This window comes from Corythoichthys intestinalis, chromosome 5 (genome assembly GCF_030265065.1).
Source record: "Corythoichthys intestinalis isolate RoL2023-P3 chromosome 5, ASM3026506v1, whole genome shotgun sequence".
NCBI lineage: Eukaryota > Metazoa > Chordata > Actinopteri > Syngnathiformes > Syngnathidae > Corythoichthys > Corythoichthys intestinalis.
In genome coordinates, this window is record NC_080399.1 from 12,459,965 (window position 1) to 12,484,139 (window position 24,175).

The following is a 24,175-nucleotide window of genomic DNA, read 5'->3' on the forward strand; positions in this document are numbered from 1 at the left end:
CATTTCCTATGTTCATTTTTACATTAACAAATGTATGATAAAATCCCAAATGAATAACATCTAAGAGACTTCAGGGAAGCGATAACCAGATCCCTTTTTTTCAGCAACAATATCAAAAAAATTTAATTCAAATTGTGCTCAAGTTACACGATTTGGAAGTTTTATCTGTTTTTCTTATAAGTTCTTATATTATATTTTTAACCTCAAACACCTTAAAAACTGCCCTTTTACTCAACAATTTATAGTAGGATTTTATACAGTATGGAAAGTCGTGAAATCAGTAGTAAAGAGAGAATTTAGTTTTTTATGACAACATATCTAACCTCTATAACTGCATAATGTAAAGCTGGATTTTTAACCTACTCCAGTTTTATAATTTACGACAATTTATCTCCAGTGTTTGGTGGGAGAAGAAGATGTAGCAGCAACTCCTGAACGTGGCCATCAAATTGCCATCTGGACTGCTAAATCAATTAAAGCTATTAGCACAGGGAGATGTGCTGTTTAATCACTATAGTGCGGTCCTCCATACACGCCACTTCGGGTACTTTTGTTGGAGCAATGCAAGGAAACCCTGCTGAGCATTACATTCAAAATGCTTTTCACATGTTTAAGTGTCACATAATACACTCAATGCATGCAAAATTATGTATACATGCAGTCTAAGTACTACATATAAAATGCTACATACACTCCTAAGTGCAGTTGTAAACCACTACAATCATTTTGTTGATTAGTGCAGGTGTTCCTAATGATATAAACAAAAATGCACATGTAGTATGTTCTAAAAGTGCATATTTTGCTGACTTTAAAATAGAGGTTATTTGTGACAAGAAATCCAAAATTGAACTCCCAAACCTCGTGTCTCCCCTTCAACTGTGTTCCCGCTTAGTCAAGTTGAACTACAATGTCCCCTACTGGCCAAAAGTGGTACTTGTCTCATCTTCAGACGCCTATAGGAAATTGTGACTCACCTAACATGTACAAATAAAACAACCGAACAAGCAGAAATGACCGTTGAGCCAAATACTGTCGCTTTTTCATTGTCCCCCAAACTGTGTTTTTATTGTTTGTTTTGTGTAGTTATCCTGAGTCAGTCCATATTCTCCCAGTGAGGCCTTGGTAAAGATATGGACTACCAAGTGGGTTGGCCACTAGGAGAGAATACTCCACTGTTCCATGGTTATAGGTATGTACAAGACGTTAGTAAGAAACAAACATGATTTTAAGTTACTTTTATCACACTGAGGACTCCCAAACTGTTTCACATGGTTAAAATATGGCCATAGATATGAGATGTGAGGAGCAGAAGTATTTGCACCCCTTGTGATTTTGCAAGGTCACCCACTTAGAAACTAGGTAGGGGTCTGAAAGTTCAGTCCAATTATAGAGACATAATCTAAAAAAAAAAAAAAAAAAATCCGGAACTCAAATTGCATGATTTTTCAATAGTTTATTTGTAATTTACTGGGGTTCATAAGTTTTTGTAACCTTGAGAAAATCAGTGCTAATATTTAGTGCAGAAGCCTTTGTTTGCAATTACTGAGGTCAGACGCTGTCTGTAGTTCTTCACCAGGTTTTCACATATAGAAACAGGAATTTTTTGCCTATTCCTCCACACAAATCTTCTCTACATCTGTCAGGTTTCGGGGCGGCCATTGAGAAACACAAAGTTTCAGCTCTATACAACGATTTTCTATTGCATTGAAATTTGGAGACTGGCTAGGCCACTCCAGAACCTTATTATGCTTTTTACGCAGCCACTCCTTGGTCAGCTTGGCTGTGTGCTTCGGATCATTGTCATGTTGGAAAATCCAGCCACGACTCATCTTTAAAGTGCTTGTGACACGAAAAAGCATGTTTATTTCATAATACACGCGGTATTTTATGCTCCTGAATGATATGGACCGCTTGGATGTGTGTGGAAGTGATCGCTATATTTATTTAGTTTTTTGAATCCCGCGCCAGGAAAATGAGTGACTTCCGGCTTCGGTCTCGCATTGAGGAGGAGGGCGCTGTGACGTGTACGGTAGAAGACGTCCTCTTCACGCTACAGTTACTGTTGTGTATGAGGACGAAGGATTCAGCTGATTTTGCGGATTAATACTTTTATTTTTTGCATCACGCCAGCCAAACGGCTGCAGAAAAATCATTCTGTATGCGGGAGAGGCGTATGCGCCTTTTTGGAGTTTCAAAAGGTTCCCATTCACCGTGGATATTTACTGTGGGACCATTGGACTTACAAGAAGTGAGTAAACATCTTGTTTTGTATTATGTCAAATACGAATACAGTGATTACAAAGTAAACACTATAAAATTCCTTTAAATAAAGGACTACTTACGTTTGATCATTGATAGGCATGTAAAAAGCTATCCTCACGCTCATTAGCAGTTAGCTGTTAGCACGTTAGCTACACAACAATTCCAGCCACCCTCCTCCAGGGAACGAACTGTAAATTGCTCTCCGCCGGGCGGTTTGCCGATCCGCAAAGAAACTCGACAACCGGGTCGTCATGTCAAATAATCCAGGCTAGTTATGTGTGATTTTCCACTTCGAAGACTTTGAAACATCCCTCGGTTCGGGTTAGCATGTCGGCTAGCTGTCACTCCTTCTGGTCTGTTTACATTCTCCGAAGCCGGGGAAGGGAAATGACATATGTCCGATTTAGGTGTCATAAAATATCGTTCGGCAGGTGTGACAGTAAAGGTAAAGTCGACTGTTTTGACCATTATGGAGTAATTTTGCCATGTCGTCTTGAATAAATGGATTTTTATTATTTTATATTCCATTTAGCACAAGTTATTTGTCATGACCATGCCATTTATTTAGCAATTGGGGAAAGTACTTGGGTAAAAAGAATATCCTGTAAAAATATTGAAGTAAAGAGACAGAAACAATGACATTTTGCCGCTCTCTTCGTCGCGTTTTCCTCGTTGTGAATAGTTCCCCCTCGACGGGCTGACTGGTCCTTCTCAAGCCATTTATATAGCTATTGGGGAAAAATACTTGGATAAAAAGAATATCCTGTAAAAATATTGAAGTAAAGAGACAGAAACAATGACATTTTGCCGCTCTCTTCGTCGCGTTTTCCTCATTGTGAATAGTTCCCCCTCGACGGGCTGACTGGTCCTTCTCAAGCAATTTATATAGCTATTGGGGAAAATACTTGGATAAAAAGAATATCCTGTAAAAATATTGGGAGTAGAGAGACTGAAACAATGACATTTTGCAGCTCTCTTCGTCTCGTTTTCCTCGTTCTGAACAATTCCCCCTCAATGGGCTGAATAGTAAAACCGATGAGCCTAGTCTACCGCTGACGTCATCCACCTGTTGGGGACGCTAAAGCCCTATAATTGTAGGCGTGGCTAACCGGCAGATTAAAAGACTAATTTCTCGTCATCTGCGCTTTGCTAAATTGTTGTATATGGTCGAATCGTCTCAAAATATGATTCTAATTCACATAATAATGCCATTTAAGACTTTTTTTCTGGTGTCGTATGCTCTTTAAGTCTCTGACTGAGCGAAGGAGGTTGTGGCTCAAAATCGGATGATACATTTCACCATTCATCCTCTGCTTTATACAGCAAGAGGTTTCCACCACCATACTTCACAGTTGGGATGGTGTTCTTGGTGTTCTTCCTCTACACACGACGGGTAAAGTTTGCACAAAAAGTTCTTCTTTGGTCTCACCTGACCACGTGACTTTCTCCCATGACCCCTCCGCCTCATTCAGACGATCCCTGGCAAACTTCAGACGGGCTTTCACATGTACTGGCTTTAAGAGGGAAACTTTCTGAGCAATGCATGATTTTAAACCATTGCACTGTAGTGTTCTATTCACAGTCGCCTTTAAAACTGTGCATCCAGCTCTCTTCAGGTCATTGACCAGCTCCTGCCGTGTAGTTCTAGGCTGAGCCCTCACTTTTCTCATCATGAGTGATGCCCCACGAGGAGAGATTTTACATGGAGCCCCAGTCCGAGGTAGATTATTAGTCATGTTTAGCCTTTGCCATTTTCTAAAAATTGATGCAAATGTTGATTTATTCTCACCAAGCTGCTTTCCAATTGTCTCATAGCCTTTTCCAGCTTTGTGGAGCTGAACTATTTTTTTTTCTGGTGTCTTTCAAAAGCTCTCTGGTCTTGCTCATGGTAGCAGTTGGATTATGACTGACTCTGGGGTGCACATGTAACAATGATGAGCTCAAACGGGTGGTGGGTGGGTGGGTGGTTACTCATGGGGTAAAGGTGGACTTTTTTTTACAAGGTAGACTGACAAATCTTTGAGTGTCATAATTATTGCTGATTCTCAGGGGTACAAATACTTATGAAAGCCAGTAATTTACAATTCAATAAATTAAATTAAATAAAATTAATCAAATAAAATGAAATAAAATAAATACTTAAATGTGAGTTCCACATTTTTTTCCAGATTAGGTCTCTATGAGTGTGAATGCATCTATGATTGAAATTTCAGACCTCTACCTATTATCTAAGTGGGTGAATACTTATGCTCCTCACTGTATATACTTTATATAGACATATTAGGAGGCCCAAATGAATTTCTAAAAGTTTTGAGGTCTACAATATCTCTAAACAATCTATCGTCTACGAAAATTTTCGATTCATTTGATAACTAATAAGTTGCTGAATAATCGTGTGATGCTAAGTTTAACTGCCAATGAGTAAAATATTACACATGTCAAAAAAGATGTCAGCTGATAATCATAAATTTTAAACCTGTTCAATATTCCCTAGAAAAGTCAGCAAAGGCCGGATTATTGGATGCCTCTACAACCGGGGTCCCCAAACTTTTTCCTGTGAGGGCCAAATAACTTTTCCCTTCTCTGATGAGGGGCCGGGGTCAGTTTGTAACAGAAAAAGTGTGACCATTGCAGGAGTACCTAAATGTAAAAATTTATTGTTTTTCAGAAAGCCACAATTAAATAACCTTTTCTGGATTCTTCACGGAACAAAAGTAAATAAAATAAAAATAATAATATAATATAATATAATATAATATAATATAATATAATAATATATTATATAATATAATTGGGGCTGTCAAAATTACCGCGTTAACGGGCGTTAATTCATTCTTTTAAATTAATCACGTTGAAATATTTGACATTTAACGCACATGCCCCGCTCAAACAGATTAAAATGACAACAAAGTGTCATTTCCACTTGTTACTTGTGTTTTTTGGTGTTTTTCCGCCCTCTGCTGGCGCTTGGGTGCGACTGATTTCATAGGTTTCAGGCTTCAGCACCATAATTATTATTATTGACATCAACAATGGCGAGCTACTAGTTTATTTTTTTGATTGAAAATTTTACCAACTTTATTAAAACAAAAACATTAAGAGGCGTTTTAATATAAAATTTCTATAACTTGTACTAACATTTATCTTCTAAGAACTACAGGTCTTTCTATCCATGGATCGCTTTAACAGAATGTTAATAATGTTAATGCCATCTTGTTGATTTGTTATAATCAACAAATACAGTACTTATGTACAGTATGTTGAATGTATATATCCGTCTTTTGTCTTATCTTTCCATTCCAACAAAAATTTACAGAAAAAGATATTTTAAGAAACCATATTTTATAGATGGTTTGGATTGCGATTAATTACGATTAATTAATTTTTTAGGCTGTGATTAACTCGATTAAAAATTTCAATCTTTTGACAGCCCTAAATATAATATAATAATAACACTATTAATTAAATAGATGATAACCAAATAACCCTCTCTGGGTTCTTCACAGAAAAAAGCCAGGAAATAAATAACACTATTGAGAAAAATTAAAAATTAAAGAAAATCTAAATGCTCTCTGGTATTGTTCAGGGGCCGGACCAAATGTGGAGGCGGGCCGGATAGCTTTACAAGATGATAATGAGTGCAGAGAAATTCATATTTTAAAGGAAATGAGTGATATTTTCAAATTCTTCATGTGGGCACGCGACTTCAGAGAAGATTTAGGCAGTTAGAGGCGACCATCTAGAAGAGCAACGTGCTTTGGGGCTCACCTTGAAGAACCACTGACCCCACATCCCTTTATTGCGTCTCCAATTAGAGGAGAGGAGAGCAGGGTGGGGGATTGAAGTGAAAAAGAGAGAAAGAAAAAGCGGCTGAGAGATGTTCGTATTTCATAAGTATAGTTCCATAAAGAGCACTGACCCACATGGCGTTCAGTAATCTTCCCCCGGGCCGGACGGAGGAGGGATAATCGGAAACTTCGTCAAGATCACACTTTGCTTCTTTTCTCCTTGTCCTGGTTATGATGGCTGAACCTTCTTCTGCCTCACATTTTTTAAGCTCTATGTTAAAAATTGTCAAAATTATTTTTTTAATCAATTTATAGGGCACAGACAGATAATTATTCACAGTCAGTGCTCCCAGTTTAAATGGATTTGATGTCTATTGTTGTCAATGGCAAGCAGTGAATTAATTATTATAAAAAAATATATATATATATATATATATATTATTTTAATAATAATCAACTTTAAAGCGAGATTGTGGGCCATAACCAGAGTGTATTTCAGTTTTTATTCCTTTTAATTGTCTTAACTTCATCTTTATTAACATTATCATTTTATTAATTCATTTGTAAATATACAAAAATAATATAGAAAAATACAACAATAATTAATAATGAAAAACTTTAATAATGACAACATTGGGTCATGTAGGCCACAATATTTAATTATTATTGGTATTTATTATTATTTTTAATTATATTTTTTAATTATACACTTTCCCTATAAAGAGTAAATATTATTTTCTTTTTGTCTTTTATAATTTAATATTCGCTGTTTTTTTTTTTTTTTTTTTTTTTTTAAAGAAATGGACATTTATCGGTTCCTTAAAATTATTTTATTTCCGTATTTTTTTTTTTTTTTAAATAAAAACAAAAAATGAAATAAGGAGAGGAAAAAGTAATTCTTTTTCAATTTCTGTATTCCTGATCTGATCTGCTTTTGCTTTGGGAAAGTGATCCAGTTACATATGAGCTGATTTATCAACTAATTAATAGAGCCGATAATATCCCTCGATAAAAGCATTTTAAAATGATATTGGATAATATCGACATCGGTTTTGGGCCAATATGCATGTCGCCTTCAAAGTAAATGTAGACGCCTTCTGCCTTTGTACAAGGGCTGGTCACAGCTTAGCACAGTAGTTATGCCATAATATGTTAAGCCCCCGACCTCATTTATCGGCATCGGTTTGATATCGGTTTTGGATTTTTGGAACTGGACAATATCGGGATATCGGTTATCGCTTTAAAGTCAGTATCTGACAACTCTACTGCTTACAAAAATTATCGGTGATTAATCAAGCAAATGATTGATCGCCCTTCCCAGTGAAAATGCACTGGATGTCTATCGCCATCAATGGCAGCCAAAGAGTTAAGGGCCATACACATACAGTAAATAAATGTGACTTTTAGCTTGACAGTTTAATTACTGCTACATTAGGTATGCTCAATATACCGTTTGAACATTGCCATCGCAATGTGTGCATGCGCAATAGTCACATAGCAGAAGGTGCCTTTTTTTTTTTTTTTTTTTAACATTAACTTTTGTTTTACTTCATAAAAGCAGAAAGTGTGCAGATCTTGGATCCCTTTTATATACAGCTAGCCTAGATTAAACGGTATTATATAAATTCGGGATGTCTCCAATTCGATCACAGTATCGGAAATCGGGCCAATCACACCAATTTTCGGAGGATCGGAATCGGGTGAAAAGGATCGGCTTTTTAATTTTGAAAATATGTGTGTTTTTGCTTCATGTTCGTACAGCCTCTCACCCTCGCTCCTGTTAAGCATTGCGACCAAACTGTTTTTCTTGTTCACCAGTACAGCTGGCGTTTGGTACATATCGTTAACGATGATTGACAGGTTTGTTGCTTTGAGATGGCCAGATCAAAGTCACCCTCGTGGGCTATGTGGGGGTGCTCGTGGGCAGTGTTGTTAATAACGGCGTTATTTTTTTCAGTAGTGAGTAATCTAATTAATTACTTTTCTCATCTTGGCAACGCCGTTACCGTTACTGAGGCGGGAAAGGCGTGCGTTACTATGCGTTACTAAGTTGGTTGAATAAAAAAAGTCAGAGAGACGGACTCACGGAGACGAGAGAGCAGAGCAGGAGTGGGGAAGACGCCGTTGCAAACGCGATGCTAGCTGGCTCCAATAATACCTGACTAGCCACAGCCTACAAACTACGCCCACATGATACAGTAGATATCACAAATTATAGAACTAGATGCAAATGATAGACACGGCTGCATTGGCAACATGTTTTAAGGACTACATGCGTTAGTAAACAGCCGCCATCTTAAAGCAGTAGACCTCTCTGGAAGGTTTTGAGAAAAAAAAAAAAAAAACATGAAAATTATCACTAGTTACTTTGCCAAGTAACTAATTATTCTTAAATTCAGGTAACTGAGTTACTAACGCAATTACTTTTTGGGAGAAGTAATTTGTAACTGTAATTAATTACTTTTTTAAAGTAAAATTAACAACACTGCTCGTGGGGGTTGGTGGTGCGTCCCTTCTTCCCATCCCTGAAGGCCGGTTGATGGGGCCCGGGTGACCACCCTGGATCCCTGAGGGGGTGACGATGGCCCCTTTGCTGGGCTGCGGGAGGAGGGATTGGCTGTGCTGGCTCGCCACGCCCACCTCCAACCACACGGATTGGCAGGGGAAGGGCCATGGCCCTGTGGTGGCACCCACATGGCAACTCCACTCGTCTAGGGGACTATCACATGTTAGATGGGACTCACGCATGACTAAATGAAATTAGACACACTCAATTAGGAAACCTTGGTGTCAGGATTAGCGATGAGACAGCATAGAATAGGATGCAAACATACTCACACTCGCAAGGGATTCACACAAATACTGGGTTCTGGACCACATGGCTGGTTTAGGTACACTTCAGCCCTCCTAATCACTTATCTCTCAGACTCCCCCTTGTTCCTTGGTTATCAGACCCCCAACATGGTGTCAACCGGAAATACAACTAGCTAACGATAGCTCCAACATATTCATAGTTAGTTAGAGTAGGCGTTTAATGTATTTCTTGTTGTTGTTTGTGATTTTTAAGTCTTTCTGTCTCCCATATATACAGTAACATAGGCGGCACGGTGGGGTGGTTAGCACGTCCACCTCACAGTTCTACGATCGTGGGGGCAATTCCTGTGTGGAGTTTGCATTTTCCATCACATGCCTGCGTGGGGTTTCTCCAGATTCCTGCCACATCTCAAAAAACTGTGCATGGTATGCTGACTGAACACTCCAAATTGTCTGTAGGCGTGAGTGTGTGCGTGAATGGTTGTGTGTCTATATGTGCCCAGCGACTGGCTGGCCACCTGTTCAGGGTGTACCCCACCTTCTACCTGGAGTTAGCTGTGACAAGCTCCAGCAGCCCCGCGACCCTCGTGAGGATAAGCGGTTCAGAAGATGATATGTAGAGTGATTAAAATATGGCGCTAAAGGTGATGCAATGAAAATATGGGTGCACCAACATTTTGTGCTGGTGCACCTTAAGAAAAAAAGTTTGGTGCAACCAGTGCAAAAATAAGTAGCTTTACAAAGGGTTCATTTGCAACTGGTTTAACTAACAAAAGAAGGTTGTTTTTTTGTTTTTTTCCCACACAGAGCACCAATTGATCTCACTCCGTCTTCATGATCATGTCAGCAATACATCCGATCCATCAGCGCATCGGCGGGACAGACACGGGAGGACAGAAATGTGACGGAAAATAAGAGTACGCGTGTCAGCGGCACTGAGCCGCCATTGATCCCGCAGCTCTCTTTTCCAATACGCTATGGACTTAACATGGACTTATGCCTTCTTAAGCACAAGTGGGACCACCTCCTCCCACGTCCGTCCCCCAGCGGGTCGCTGGCACAATGCTTCAAAAGAACATTTTGTTTATATGCTCAATAGTGCAAACGTCAATAAAATTATCTGATCGTTAATTTCTTATCCGCTGCAAACTTAATGCGCAGCCACGGAGTGGGCAGCTCATATCCGATAAGGACATCTATTCGCCATCACTCAAGCTTTCGACGTCAATGGAGCTCGGCCTACGAGAGCCATTCCTCACACGCGCCCGCTCGATACTCTGGAGAGGGACGAGGAAGAAAAAGGGAGTTATTATGTTTTCGTGTCAGGGCACGTCACTAAGAGTCTACTTGAGCTGGAACATGTCACTTTGTCAAAAGCCTAAGAATGGTTCTCAAATTGTGGTAGGAGTACTCTCAGTAGTATGCAGGCTCCCTCTAGTGCAGTGTTTTTCAACCGGTGTGCTGCGGCACACTAGTGTGCCGTGAGAGATCGTCAGGTGTCCCACGAGAAATTATCGAATGTCGCATTTATATATATAATATATAAATATTGTATTGTCCGTAACTAGGGTTGTTCCGATCATGTTTTTTTGCTCCCGATCGGATCGTTTTAGTTTGAGTATCTGCCGATCCCGATATTTCCCGATCCGATTGCTTTTTTTTTTGCTCCCGATTCAATTCCAGTCATTCCCGATAATTTTTCCCGATCATACATATTTTGGCAATGCATTAAGAAAAAAATGAATAAAACTCGGACGAATATATACATTCAACATACAGTACATAAGTACTGTATTTGTTTATTAGGAAAATAAATCCTCAAGATGGCATTTACATTATTAACATTCTTTCTGTGAGAGGGATCCACGGATAGAAAGACTTGTGACTTTGTATATTGTGACTAAACATTGCCATCGAGAGTATTTGTTGACCTTTCAGTAAATGATACTGCAGCCATGCCCAAATGCATGATGGGAAGTGGAACCATGACTGCGCTTAGTGCTATCAATTGATATATCTTCTCTGCGTTGGGAAATACCATAAGGTGTTAAGAAAAAGATCAATTGCTAACTTGCTTCCCCACATTGCTTCCCATGATATTTCTAATCGTAGGGAGAGGGATTGTAAGGCTTTTGCCAACTAAAAAAAGGCTCCAAAGGCTGCCAAATTTCACTCTACTCATTTTACGCTGCCTTTTATCTCACTATATAGGTAAAACGGCACCATTACAGATTGAGCGCGACAATGCGTGAGTGGGTCGTGCAGCGCTTGCATTAATTACGTTAAATATTTTAACATGATACATTTTTTAAAAAATTAATTACCGCCTTTATTGGGATAAATTTGATAACCCTACCTTAAGCCTAAACTAAAGACTCTGGGTGAGTGTAACATATTATGTCTGTAACGTTAAATACAATTAGAAAACGATTTAATTAAAAAATATATATTAAAAAAAGGCATGGCCGATATTTTTTTGCCGATTCCGATACTTTGAAAATGACGTGATCGGACCCGATCGATCGGCACATCTCTATCCGTAACAGTGTATGGGCCCTTGAAGGGGCCATCAGACTGCAGAGTGGTGACGTAGCGGGAAGCAAGCAAGGAGGGAGGGAGTCTCAGGGAGAGCGGCGTGTAAGAGGCTGAGAGCCAAGTTCGCGGTCGCATGTTGCAGATTTCGCTGTTATTTTGTTTATCATTTTCCATTGTTGCCACAATAAAGTGCGAAAGTCATCACTGACTCCTCTCCTTTCTATTTCCCCATTCGGGTCTATTACAATATTGTTTTTTTACGTCGTCGGGCGGAGTTGCAGTAGAAGGAAGGAAGGAGTAGGTAGAAAGTTCTCGGTCGTGTGCAGATGACCGAAATATAGCTAGTGTTGCGTTCAAAAACTGCTCGGATTTCTGGCCATCAACGACCTTGCTGTCCGCGACAATGTGGACCCCAGCACGTCTACTGTACATCATTTGGTTAGACTCGTCATGTGTCGATGTACTCCAAAGTTTCCTTTCTATTATATCCATATGTGATGACTGTCAATCCTCCCCCTGTGTTTTATTCCAACACATTGTTGAGAGCAGCAAGGTGCCCAATGGCTAAAAATCCGAGCAGTTCTTGAACGCGACACGAGCAGCAATCCAAAAACAGTGCCATGGTGCCAAGCAAGTTTAAACGTCATCTCCAAACGAAACACCTGTCGCTCAAAACAAGTCGATGAACTATTTTTTTGCCTTCGTGAAAACACAGAGAAACAGGCAACTTTTTGATAAAAACTACAAAGGTAAATAAGAACCCTCAAAGCCAGTTACCTTGTTGCTAAATCCAAAAAGTCCCACACTGTGACAGAGACATTTAATGCTACCTTGCCTGCAAAGCCATTGTCTGCGAGATGCTCGGCCCTGATGTGGTTAAAGACATTATTCAAGTCCCCCTTTCTGATAATTCTGAGCTTCTTCAAGCCTAACTGCTAGAAAAAAAATAAAAAACAGAGACTGAGGGTGGTTGAAGAATAAAGATATCAACTCTGTGTTCATCTAAAAAGGCTCAAGTTTCACACTGAGTAAGTATACATATTGAGAAATTATTATAATTAAATATACTGTACAGAAAATAATTTTGGAACATTTTTAGTTTGTGATGTGCCGCGAGATGTTTTCCAATGTGAAAACATGCCTTGAGTAAAAAAAAGGTTGAAAAACACTGCTCTAGTGATACGCAAAAGATTGTTATAGCTTTTATGTCAATATAGTAAATTGATTTATGAACTAGAAAAAAATGCTATGGTAACTTTGCTATTGGTATGTCAGGTCAATTCCTGTTGATTTGCTTTGCTATTGGTACAGTGCCTTGCAAAAGTATTCGGCCCCCTTGAACCTTGCAACCTTTCGCCACATTTCAGGCTTCAAACATAAAGATATAAAATTTTAATTTTTTGTCAAGAATCAACAACAAGTGGGACACAAACGTGAAGTGGAACAAAATTTATTGGATAATTTAAACTTTTTTAACAAATAAAAAACTAAAAAGTGGGGCGTGCAATATTATTCGGCCCCCTTGCGTTAATACTTTGTAGCGCCACCTTTTGCTCCAATTACAGCTGCAAGTCGCTTGGGGTATGTTTCTATCAGTTTTGCACATCGAGAGACTGACATTCTTGCCCATTCTTCCTTGCAAAACAGCTCGAGCTCAGTGAGGTTGGATGGAGAGTGTTTGTGAACAGCAGTCTTCAGCTCTTTCCACAGATCCTCGATTGGATTCAGGTCTGGACTTTGACTTGGCCATTCTAACACCTGGATACGTTTATTTTTTAACCATTCCATTGTAGATTTGGCTTTATGTTTTGGATCATTGTCCTGTTGGAAGATAAATCTCCGTCCCAGTCTCAGGTCTTGTGCAGATACCAACAGGTTTTCTTCCAGAATGTTCCTTTATTTGGCTGCATCCATCTTCCCGTCAATTTTAACCATCTTCCCTGTCCCTGCTGAAGAAAAGCAGGCCGAAACCATGATGCTGCCACCACCATGTTTCACAGTGGGGATGGTGTGTTCAGGGTGATGAGCTGTGTTGCTTTTACGCCAAACATATCGTTTTGCATTGTGGCCAAAAAGTTCAATTTTGGTTTCATCTGACCAGAGCACCTTCTTCCACATGTTTGGTGTGTCTCCCAGGTGGCTTGTGGCAAACTTTAAACGAGACTTTTTATGGATATCTTTGAGAAATGGCTTTCTTCTTGCCACTCTTCCATAAAGGCCAGATTTGTGCAGTGTACGACTGATTGTTGTCCTATGGACAGACTTTCCCACCTCTGCTGTAGATCTCTGCAGTTCATCCAGAGTGATCATGGGCCTCTTGGCTGCATCTCTGATCAGTTTTCTCCTTGTTTGAGAAGAAAGTTTGGAAGGACGGCCGGGTCTTGGTAGATTTGCAGTGGTCTGATGCTCCTTCCATTTCAATATGATGGCTTGCACAGTGCTCCTTGAGATGTTTAAAGCTTGGGAAATCTTTTTGTATCCAAATCCGGCTTTAAACTTCTCCACAACAGTATCTCGGACCTGCCTGGTGTGTTCCTTGGTTTTCATAATGCTCTCTGCACTTTAAACAGAACCCTGAGACTATCACAGAGCAGGTGCATTTATACGGAGACTTGATTACACACATTTGGATTCTATTTATCATCATCGGTCATTTAGGACAACATTGGATCATTCAGAGATCCTCACTGAACTTCTGGAGTGAGTTTGCTGCACTGAAAGTAAAGGGGCCGAATAATATTGCACGCCCCACTTTTCAGTTTTTTATTTGTTAAAAAAGTTTAAATTATCCAATAAATGTTGTTCCACTTCACGATTGTGTCCCACTTGTTGTTGATTCTTGACAAAAAAATTAAATTTCATATCTTTATGTTTGAAGCCTGAAATGTGGCGAAAGGTTGCAAGATTCAAGGGGGCCGAATACTTTTGCAAGGCACTGTATATCAGGTCAATTCCTGTTGATTTTGGGGCATTTCAGGGTTACTTTCTATTGATATCAGGTCGCTTCCTGTTGATCACAGGTCACTTCCTGTCAATGGTATGGCGAATAGGGCCATTGGAAATGAATGGAAAATATTTGGACAAATTTTGGAGTAATCATACGTTTTTCCTGCTAGAAAAAATAACAGCCTGGTGCGAGTCAATATCCTGATTTTTTAATGTGTAAATGATGTGATTTGGGACCAAAACTGTAGGACAAGTAGCATTATGAAATGTCAGTTTTTCTTGTGCGTTTTTACTGTCATTTTTGGGGCATCAAACAAAAGACGAGAATTACGGTCGTTTTGCTGTATAAAAAATGTTGATGGGTCAAACAGTTTTGACTGGAAATGCCTATTATGGGTTAAAAATAGGGAATATTATAGATGGCAGCTTTTGCAATTCATGCAAAGCTACAATCAACATGCGTTACATACAAATCTACCATCATTAAATTTTATTTCAAAGCGCCTTTCAAGACACTCGAGCTAATTTTCGGTTAATATTTTTGTATTTAACACACACACAAGGCGCACCGCATTATTGGGCGCAAACATCTGACCAAAGCACACGGTCCCAGTTGAAGCCTGGGACCGTGTGTATTATTGTGTGAGACCAAGATTGAGCTTTTTGGCAACAAACACTCTAAGTGGGTCTGGCGTGCCACGAAAGATGCGCATGCTGAAAATCACCTCATACCCACTGTGAAGTATGGGGGTGGGTCAGTGATGCTGTGGGGCTGTTTCGCTTTCAAAGGGCCTGGGAACCTTGTTAGGGTGCATGGCATCATGAATGCTTTGAAATACCAGGACATTTTAAATCAAAATCTGTTGCCCTCTGCCCAAAAGCTAAAGATGGGTCGTCACTGGGTCTTTCAGCAAGACAATGACCCTAAACATATGGCCAATTCTACACAGAAATGGTTCACCAGACACAAAATCAAGCTCATGAATGGCCATCTCAGTCTCCAGACCTTGTTTTGTTGGCAAAAGGGGGTTGTACAAAGTATTAACACCAGGGGTGCTAATAATTGTGACACACATTATTTGATGTAAAATATTTTTTTCTTTATGTGGGATTTTTTTCCCCACTGAATGAATGCACTTGTATTGAAGGTAGGATTTTTCAGTTTTATTCCATTAAGGTCCCATATTATTTGAATTAAAAAAATATATATATATTAGAAGCTAAAAAACACATCTTTTTCAGGGGTGCCAATAATTATGGAGGGCACTGTATTATTTTGTTATAAAACTGAATTTTCTATTCAGATGGAGGAGGGACACTTTAAATATACTTTATTAAAGTGATAAGGCATCTTTGAGTGAACATTGAGTAAAATTTAAGGACCTCGAGGCCGGGCCTAGTATCCTCTTTTTTGGAAATCAAAATATGGTCACCCTAGCCTTATTGAACTTATTTTAATCATTGGTAAGGGGGGAAAAAAACAACCTACTTTTTCTCATAAGGTTATCATGATACACTTGCTGTTAGGGCTGGGCGATATGGCCTTAAACACGTATCACGATAAATTGAGCAGATTTACCTCGATAACGATAAATGACGATAAATTCACCCAAGCAGACTGTTATATAATTTGAAAATCTGAATCAATGCATGAAATACAGATTAGCCGTTTCTTGTTGATTTATTTACCAGCTTTCAATTTAATATATTTAACAATTGTACATGCAGTCTAAACATTAAGTATACAAAAATTTATTGTAAACAATAAGAATTCAAGTATGAACATTTAAAACAACTTGTATGGCTTGAACAATGTACATTGTCAAAATCAATATGCCTGTGCAAACATGTCATTGTAACACAAATTACTTACAGCTTGAACAGTACACTTCAAAAAGACAACTTACTGTTAATGGCTGCTGTGACATAATTACTCAACACGAGTTTTTACTGCAAGGTTTGAGGTTTTTTTTTTCCCCAGTGCATTTTTTAATACATACACACACACACATTAAAGCTGCATTGATCTAATGACACAGAATTAAGCACATACAGAAAAATAGCTGGGGCCATTAAACAGTTATATTATAATTTTCACTGTTAGATTGTACTTTATGCTGAATGCTTTACCATCACAAAAGCTATCAGAGAAATCACACGCAGACAAGAGATACACAATAACGTGATAAGCTAATGCTGCATTCCACAGAAGTGGGAAGTCGGCTTTATCCCACTCGGATGGTACCAGTTCCGATCTCAAAGCGTTCCAAGCAAATGTAAACAACAAAGATGGCTGATCGCGACGAGGTGTTTTTTATTTTGGCCATCCAAATACATTTTGACCTCCAGCGAACCTGCCTTCCTATAAGCGATCAAATAGTAGAGGAAAAACGACGGCTGCGTTATAGCCCACACTGTAAACTGCCTTTTTTTTTAGTTACATCCTTTGCTGGTCGTCAATATAAAAACATAGCACAACAAAGATTATTCACTGTATGAGAAAAAAATACATGGCGTCTCAAATAAACTTGATTGACAAAGATTATTCACTGTATGAGAAAAAAATACATGGCGTCTCAAATAAACTTGATTTACTTCATGAGCGCCAATTTGTCCAGTGACGTCAGATTGAAACAACTTGGAAGTCGGGGTAGTTATTTTTTCTCCGACTTGGACCTACCACTTCGAGTGGCGTTCCAATGATATTTTCCAACTCGGAGGTCGGAAAAGTCCGACATCCCACTTTTCTGGAACGCAGCATAATTGCTAGATGCAGTCAGAGACCAATCCACTCATTAAGTTCAGCTGTTTCAACTAGTTTAGAGCCGCTATCCGACTCCATCACGTTCGTTTGTAGCGTTAACCGCTAGCGTTAGCCACTAGCGTTAGCCTGTGGCTTGGCTACCAGTAGAAAGCATTGAAAGCATCCTCTTTGGAAATCGTGAGAACAAGGGAGGACAACGGGTGAAAGTCCGTCTGGGTGCCGCCAAGAGTCTATTTAATGTCGGGTGAAAGTTTGGCGAACCTCCCTTAAGCAACACTCCATCACGTTTGGTTGTAGCGTTAGCCGCTAGCGTTAGCATACCGACCTCGTTTGATTGGCTTCCTGATAACCATGTGATTCCATACGTAAGCACACTGTCTGGTTTCTTAAAGGGGAATGAACATAGCTGAACAACACAGTCAAAGCGGGATGAAAAGACTATATTTTTTTGTTTTATTAAATTACCGAATTTACCGTCATGGTCAAAATGACGTCGGTCATCGTAAAGAATTTCGGTACCGGTAAATTTTCGGTTTACCGCCCTGCTCTACTTGCTGTTAATACATTTTTTGGCTGAATAACAATGAAACATGATTTTTGAAAATCCAAACACAAAAATGAGGCAGCCCTGGTGAACGGGCCTCCTCGTGTTTAGACTTGAGCCCCTTACTTGAAAGTGAATTTTGCTTTAAAATCTCAAATGCAGTTGTTGAAATAAATAACACATTTGTACAAAAGTGAACGAGCTAGTGTAAATTTCTAGAAAATACTGTCCGTCAATCTATAAGTACATTTTGTAACTATCTCTACCTATAAAACTTGCATGGTCATAGTGCTCAAACATTAAGACACTAGTAGACACTTGACTGACATCTCATATCTAGTATACACGTCCACGCTTCTTTTTACTGTCTTTGACTGACTGATTATTTGATGGCCCTCAGTCTTTTGTTTACATTACTTGCTCTCTGCGTGTGTGTGCGAGCGCGCGTGTGTGTTTGTTGAGCGCTGCAGTGTCAGCAGTATGCGCTCCCAAGTATTGACCCAGGCCTGTCCTCTACTCTGACTGGCTCTTGTCCCTAACTTGTCATCTCTCTCGCTCTCTATCTCACGCTGCGTCTCTCTTACAGCCACATGCACAGCGTTACTCAAATGCAGTCAAATTAGTTACTCTTGCCATATAAAAGAAAATGTCCGTACAACCATCCTATTTTCCACAATCACTATTACCATCCGTACTTGCCTCACTTGGGAGGTGAGAAACAATTCAAGTGTGAGCTCAGGCAACAAAAATAAAAAGGAAGGAAAAAACTGCCTTTGATTTCCCTCATTTCATTTCATAATCCAATCAATCAGACCAAACAAAACAGGCTGGTTCCTTTGCTGTACTCCCCTAACCAAGCGAGCATACATATTTCCACCCCCACATGCAGAGCGCCACCTAAAATGCAGGTGGTGGTAGCGGGGACCCCTCTTGGGGTTGGGGCACTCTATGTGTTATTGATTGCATCGCTGTTGCATGTTGTGCTCAATCATGTGTTTCATGCGTCTACCGTTGTCCTCTCCCACCTGGCCCATTAGATTAGGCTAATGCATTCAAGCATTGATTAGTCATTACACTTAGACCAGCGAAGGCAATCGCCTACCTGCTTTGACTCTACTTGACCCTTGACCCCCCCCCCCAAACACACACACATACATACACCCCGTCTCAGTGCGAGGCGCCCGCATATTTAGCAAACAACTGCTGGATTGAGCCGATGCACCACCTGTATTGCGTTCTCAAGCAGTATGGAAGTCAATGGGTATGCGTATGGCATTCTCAAGCAACACAAAGTTAAGATTTTGCATATTCAAACTTGGAGTAGGACGATGATCTCAAAATTCATCATAAATCAAGCAGGGTGCAAGTTTGTGCAAGTTTTTCTTGGAGTACTTTGCATACCTGTCAACCCGAGGCCGTTGGCAATCTTACAAATAGTGATGTATGCCCTTTATTGCTTTAACAATTAATCGATCAACTCGAGTATTCGATTAGAAAAAAAAAAAATTCTGCCTCGAGTATTTGTTTAATTAAAGTGGCTTTGTAATGGTTTGATTTGAACGTGTTTCCATTTAGTTTTATTGATTTAGGTGGATACACTATCCTCTAGTCTGCCTCATTTCACATGGCCGAATCAGCTGCCCCCTGTTAAGACCGACATAAGCTAAGTTTTTGTTTGAGCTCATGTTTTTTTTTAAAGCAGGGGTGTCCAAACTTTTTGCAAAGGGGGCCAGATTTGGCGTGGTAAAAATGTGGGGGGCCGACCTTGGCTGACGTCATATATTTAAACAAAATTTAGCAAGCCATTCAGTGTGTCACATTTGCTTTATTATTTTTTTTTAATGAATAATTTCCACAATCTCGCAACTAGCCTTTGTGGCGTTCTCTTTCCACTCTCGGGCTCTTGCGAAATACTACTGCTGTAAAATTAAACTAGCTTCAAGTTGCTTCAATTTCTCGCTGCGTATCTTCCCTGTAATCTTGTCATACATGTCAGCGTGCCTTGTTTGGTAATATCGCCTCATTGAAATCTTTAAAAACAACGACTGTCTCTTTGCAAATGAGGCAAGACACAGTTGTTGCGTATTTTAGTGAAGAAATAGTCCAATTTCCACCTATCCTTGAAGCGGCGGCCGTCACAGTCAACCTTTTTTTGTTGATTGTCGCCATTTTAGAAAATTGGAAGTAGAGGATCACACGGAGTAATGTTGCTTAGCCCTTAAATACCTGCAACATGAAGCAATTATCAGAGAATCCCAAAATTTGAAAAATAAGGTCCTAATGAAACCTTTTTTTCAAATTTGTGAAAAGAAAAGTCAAAATGAATATGTGTAATAAGCGCTCTAATGTCTATAACCCATGCTAAATCATGTTTTTTTTCTCATGGAACCTGCAGATGCATGTGTTGACTTGCATCCATATTTTTTTTTTCCCCCAAAAAGAAATGTCAGAATTCTAAATTAGTCTGAAAATCATGAAATTTTAGGTGTATCAAATGTGATACATTTGGCAATAAACGGTTAAAGTGCTGCTGCCTTTTAGTGGGTAAATGAGGAGCAGCATTTCGTGTGTAAGCTACTTCATTTGCTGTTTGCAGTACTGCTGACCAATTTATTAAGTCTGTGTGCGGGCCAGATGTTATTGATTTTATGACAGAGGGTGGGGGCCGGATGAAATTTGACCACGGGCCGCATTTGGCCCCCGGGCCGTACTTTGGACATGTCTGTTTTAAAGCATTCGTAATTTAGCTTAAAGGTGTATTTAGCAGTTTTTTGTGGGAATATGTGTTTGAACTATTTGTTAAGAGCATTGTAAAAAAAACGCTGGCATTTTATAGCATTTAAACTAGCGGACTTTTGCTATGTAAGTTAGCCAATTGTTCAGGTTATAAAATCACACTAGCCGCCCTCCCCGCACGGAGAGCGCCGAGTCTCTGAAAGTGTCCAACCCGCGTTATTGCCGGGATATTTCTCCATGTGTGAAAGCAATGAGTATGAAAGGGGCTATAGATGTACAGTGGGGCAAATAAGTATTTAGTCAACCACTAATTGTGCAAGTTCTCCCACTTGAAAATATTAGAGAGGCCGGTAATTGTCAACATGGGTAAACCTCAACCATGAGAGACAGAATGTGGGAAAAAAACACAGAAAATCACATTGTTTGATTTTTAAAGAATTTATTTGCAAATAATGGTGGAAAATAAGTATTTGGTCTATACCAAAAGTTCATCTCAATACTTTGTTATGTACCCTTTGTTGGCAATAACGGAGGCCAAACGTTTTCTGTAACTCTTCACAAGCTTTTCACACACTGTTGCTGGTATTTTGGGCCCGTTCCTCCATGCAGATCTCCTCTAGAGCAGTGATGTTTTGGGGCTGTCGTTGGGCAACACGGACTTTCAACTCCCTCCTCACCCCTTGGCGTCAAAATGATAACAAGATCGGGGAGCAAAAATCCCAGAACCACACGGGGGGACCTAGTGAATGACCTACAGAGAGCAGGGACCACAGTAACAAAGGCTACCATCAGTAACACAATGTGCCGCCAGGGACTCAAATCCTGCACTGCCAGACGTGTCCCCCTACTGAAGAAAGCACACGTCCAGGCCCGTCTGCGGTTTGCTAGAGAGCATTTGGATGATCCAGAAGAGGGCTGGGAAAATGTGTTATGGTCAGATGAAACCAAAATATAACTTTTTGGTAGAAACACAGGTTCTCTCGTTTGAAGGAAAAAGAATAATGAATTGCACCATACCCACTGTGAAGCATGGGGGTGGAAACATCATGCTTTGGGGCTGTTTTTCTGCAAAGGGACCAGGACGACTGATCTGTGTAAAGGAAAGAATGAATGGGGCCATGTATCGAGAGATTTTGAGTGAAAATCACTTTCCATCAGCAAGGGCATTGAAGATGAGACATAACTGGGTCTTTCGACATGACAATGATCCCTCCCACACAGCCAGGGCAACAGTGGCTTCGTAATAAGCATTTCAAGGTCCTGGAGCGGCCTAGCCAGTCTCCAGATCTCAACCCCATAGAAAATCTGCTGAGGGAGTTGAAAGTCCATGTTGCCCAACGACAGCCCCAAAACATCACTGCTCTAGAGGAGATCTGCATGGAGGAATGGGCCAAAATACCAGCAACAGTGTGTGAAAAGCTTGTGAAGAGTTACAGAAAACGTTTGGCCTCCGTTATTGCCAACAAAGGGTACATGACAAAGTATTGAGATGAACTTTTGGTATTGACCAAATACTTGTTTTCCACCATGATTTGGAAATAAATTCTTTAAAAATCAAACAATGTGATTTTCTTCCCCACATTGTCTCTCATGGTTGAGGTTTAACCATGTTGACGATTACAGGTCTCTCTTATATTTTCAAGTGGGAGAACTTGCACAATTAGTGGTTGACTAAAAACTTATTTGCCCCACTGTACTTTACTTGTGCTTTACCCAATCGAAAAGTGTACATTTGCAATACATAGAGACATACAACACTATTATTGTTTTGTCCTTTTTCTGGATAAGGCATGCTACAGTCGAGGGCCTTTTCAGTCTTTGAAACGAATTAGCGCACAGTGCCTTATTGAGTGAAGCGTAGTGTTTAAGTGAAACTGATGAAAGATGTGTGAGCAGCGAGGACTGGCCTATAAGTATGTGGCGGGGGTCACAGGTTAATCCCTATCGATCGGCTCCAGCGTCTGCATACAGCCACACAGGAAGCCAACGAAAGAGAGGACCGCTGCCGCGACACGGGAATCATCCGTTGCTTGGCGCTAAGAAGGCTAAGGACAAGAAAATGAAGTATCATTTAATGTCTAAATAGGCAGTTAAGCACCCTCGTCTCGGACAGATTGCACAGCACGACCTTTTAGGCATTAATGAGATATGATCTTCACTTCCACGCGACGAGCACCGCCCCTCATTTAAAGGGGACATATTTTGGAAAATTGGCTTTTTAATGGGTTGTATACTAATAGTTAAGTCTCTGGATAGTCTGCGATCTATCAAGTGTGAAATTAAACAAGCAAGTAAACATTTCATGTGCCCATTTATGAAAATGTCTCTGTAAGCGAGGACTTTTGCGCTTCTACAATTGTTATCTAATGATCATTTATATAAAAGCTGCCGCCTGGAAAGTTTCCCCAACCGAGAGTTGATCAGATGGGCAATGTGGGGATCTACAGCCACATTGAAGCCTATGACATGAAGCTAAACGTGATGTGTTGTTGTTGTTTCTTGGTTTTTGTGAAAAGTTATTTATTGTATGTTAATTCGCCCCATCAACAAATCTTAACTGCCTCTTACATTCCTAACCATAAAAAGGGACAAATTCTGCAGCAGGATGGTGCTCCATCGCATACTTCAATCTCTACCTCAAAGTTCCTCAAGGCAAAGAAGATCAAGATCCTCCAGGACTGGCCAGCCCAGTCACCAGAAATGAACATTTGAGCATGTATGGGGTAGGATGAAAGAGGAAGCATGGAAGACAAAACCCAAGAATGTTGATGAACTCTGGGAGGCATGCAAGACTGCTTTCTCTGATACTCCTGATGACTTCACCAATAAATTGTATGAATCCTTGCCGAAGCCCATGGAAGTCATACAAAATATTAAAATTTGGATCTCACAGCACCACTACTTAATTCCCTTATGTTATGTAACATATTTTTGTATTTTGAAGTACATTTTTTGTTCAATTTTCACACTACTTTCTGTAGGCGACAAAACTTTTGTCGAGCCAAAATTTGACCTTTATGTCTTCATTAAATGATAAATCTTTTTTCAGTGAAACGAATATATTTCTGTACATTCAACAACATTTGGGAGGGTCTTAGCTTTCATATGAGCCATTTCTGAAACCAATTGAATAATTAAAGTCAGGTTATTAGTAGGGCTGTCAAAATTACCGCGTTAACGCGCGGTAATTAATTTTTAAAATGAATCACGTTAAAATATTTGACGCAATTAACGCACATGTCCCGCTCAGACAGTATTCTGCCTTTTGGTAAGTTTTACAGCAAGGCTTTTTGTGCTGCAGCACAACAGCGAACTCTTGTGGTCGCTTTGCGACATGGTTTCTTTTTTTCTTGCCAGTTCATATGGCTGCACGACGTCTCGGGCTGAAGCCTACATTGTAATGTTGTGCTTATATGATCCTTGGACAAGATCTGTCCGTAAGTATGGTTGTTGTAAAGAATGTACATATTATGTTAGTAAGCGAAATGTTCTATTTTTTGTATGAGACGCTTTTTGTTTATGTTTAGTGAACCTGAATAGCGTGCTAAGCTAACGTTGTTGCTAATGCAATGCTTGTGTACTTTTTTTTTTTTGTAGTTTTATGACTGTCTAACGAGGACAATGGTTTGAGGCTATTTTATTAATAAATCAGATGAAAAAGAAAGAAGTCTGATTATTAAGGCGTCGTTCACTAGCTGTCTAGCTTTGGAAAAAGTAGACGCTTCGGAGTGAGGACAGCATAGACAGATTTACATGACAGTAGAGTGAAATGCCCACTACAGTCCT

General features: G+C 39.7%; 1 protein-coding gene across 3 annotated transcripts in view; it reads right to left on the bottom strand.

Moving 5' to 3' along the window:
* Positions 1-24,175, bottom strand: part of wwox (WW domain containing oxidoreductase) — a 449,092-nt gene that overhangs the window by 228,018 nt on the left and 196,899 nt on the right. The gene's annotated exons all lie outside the window — the stretch shown is intronic.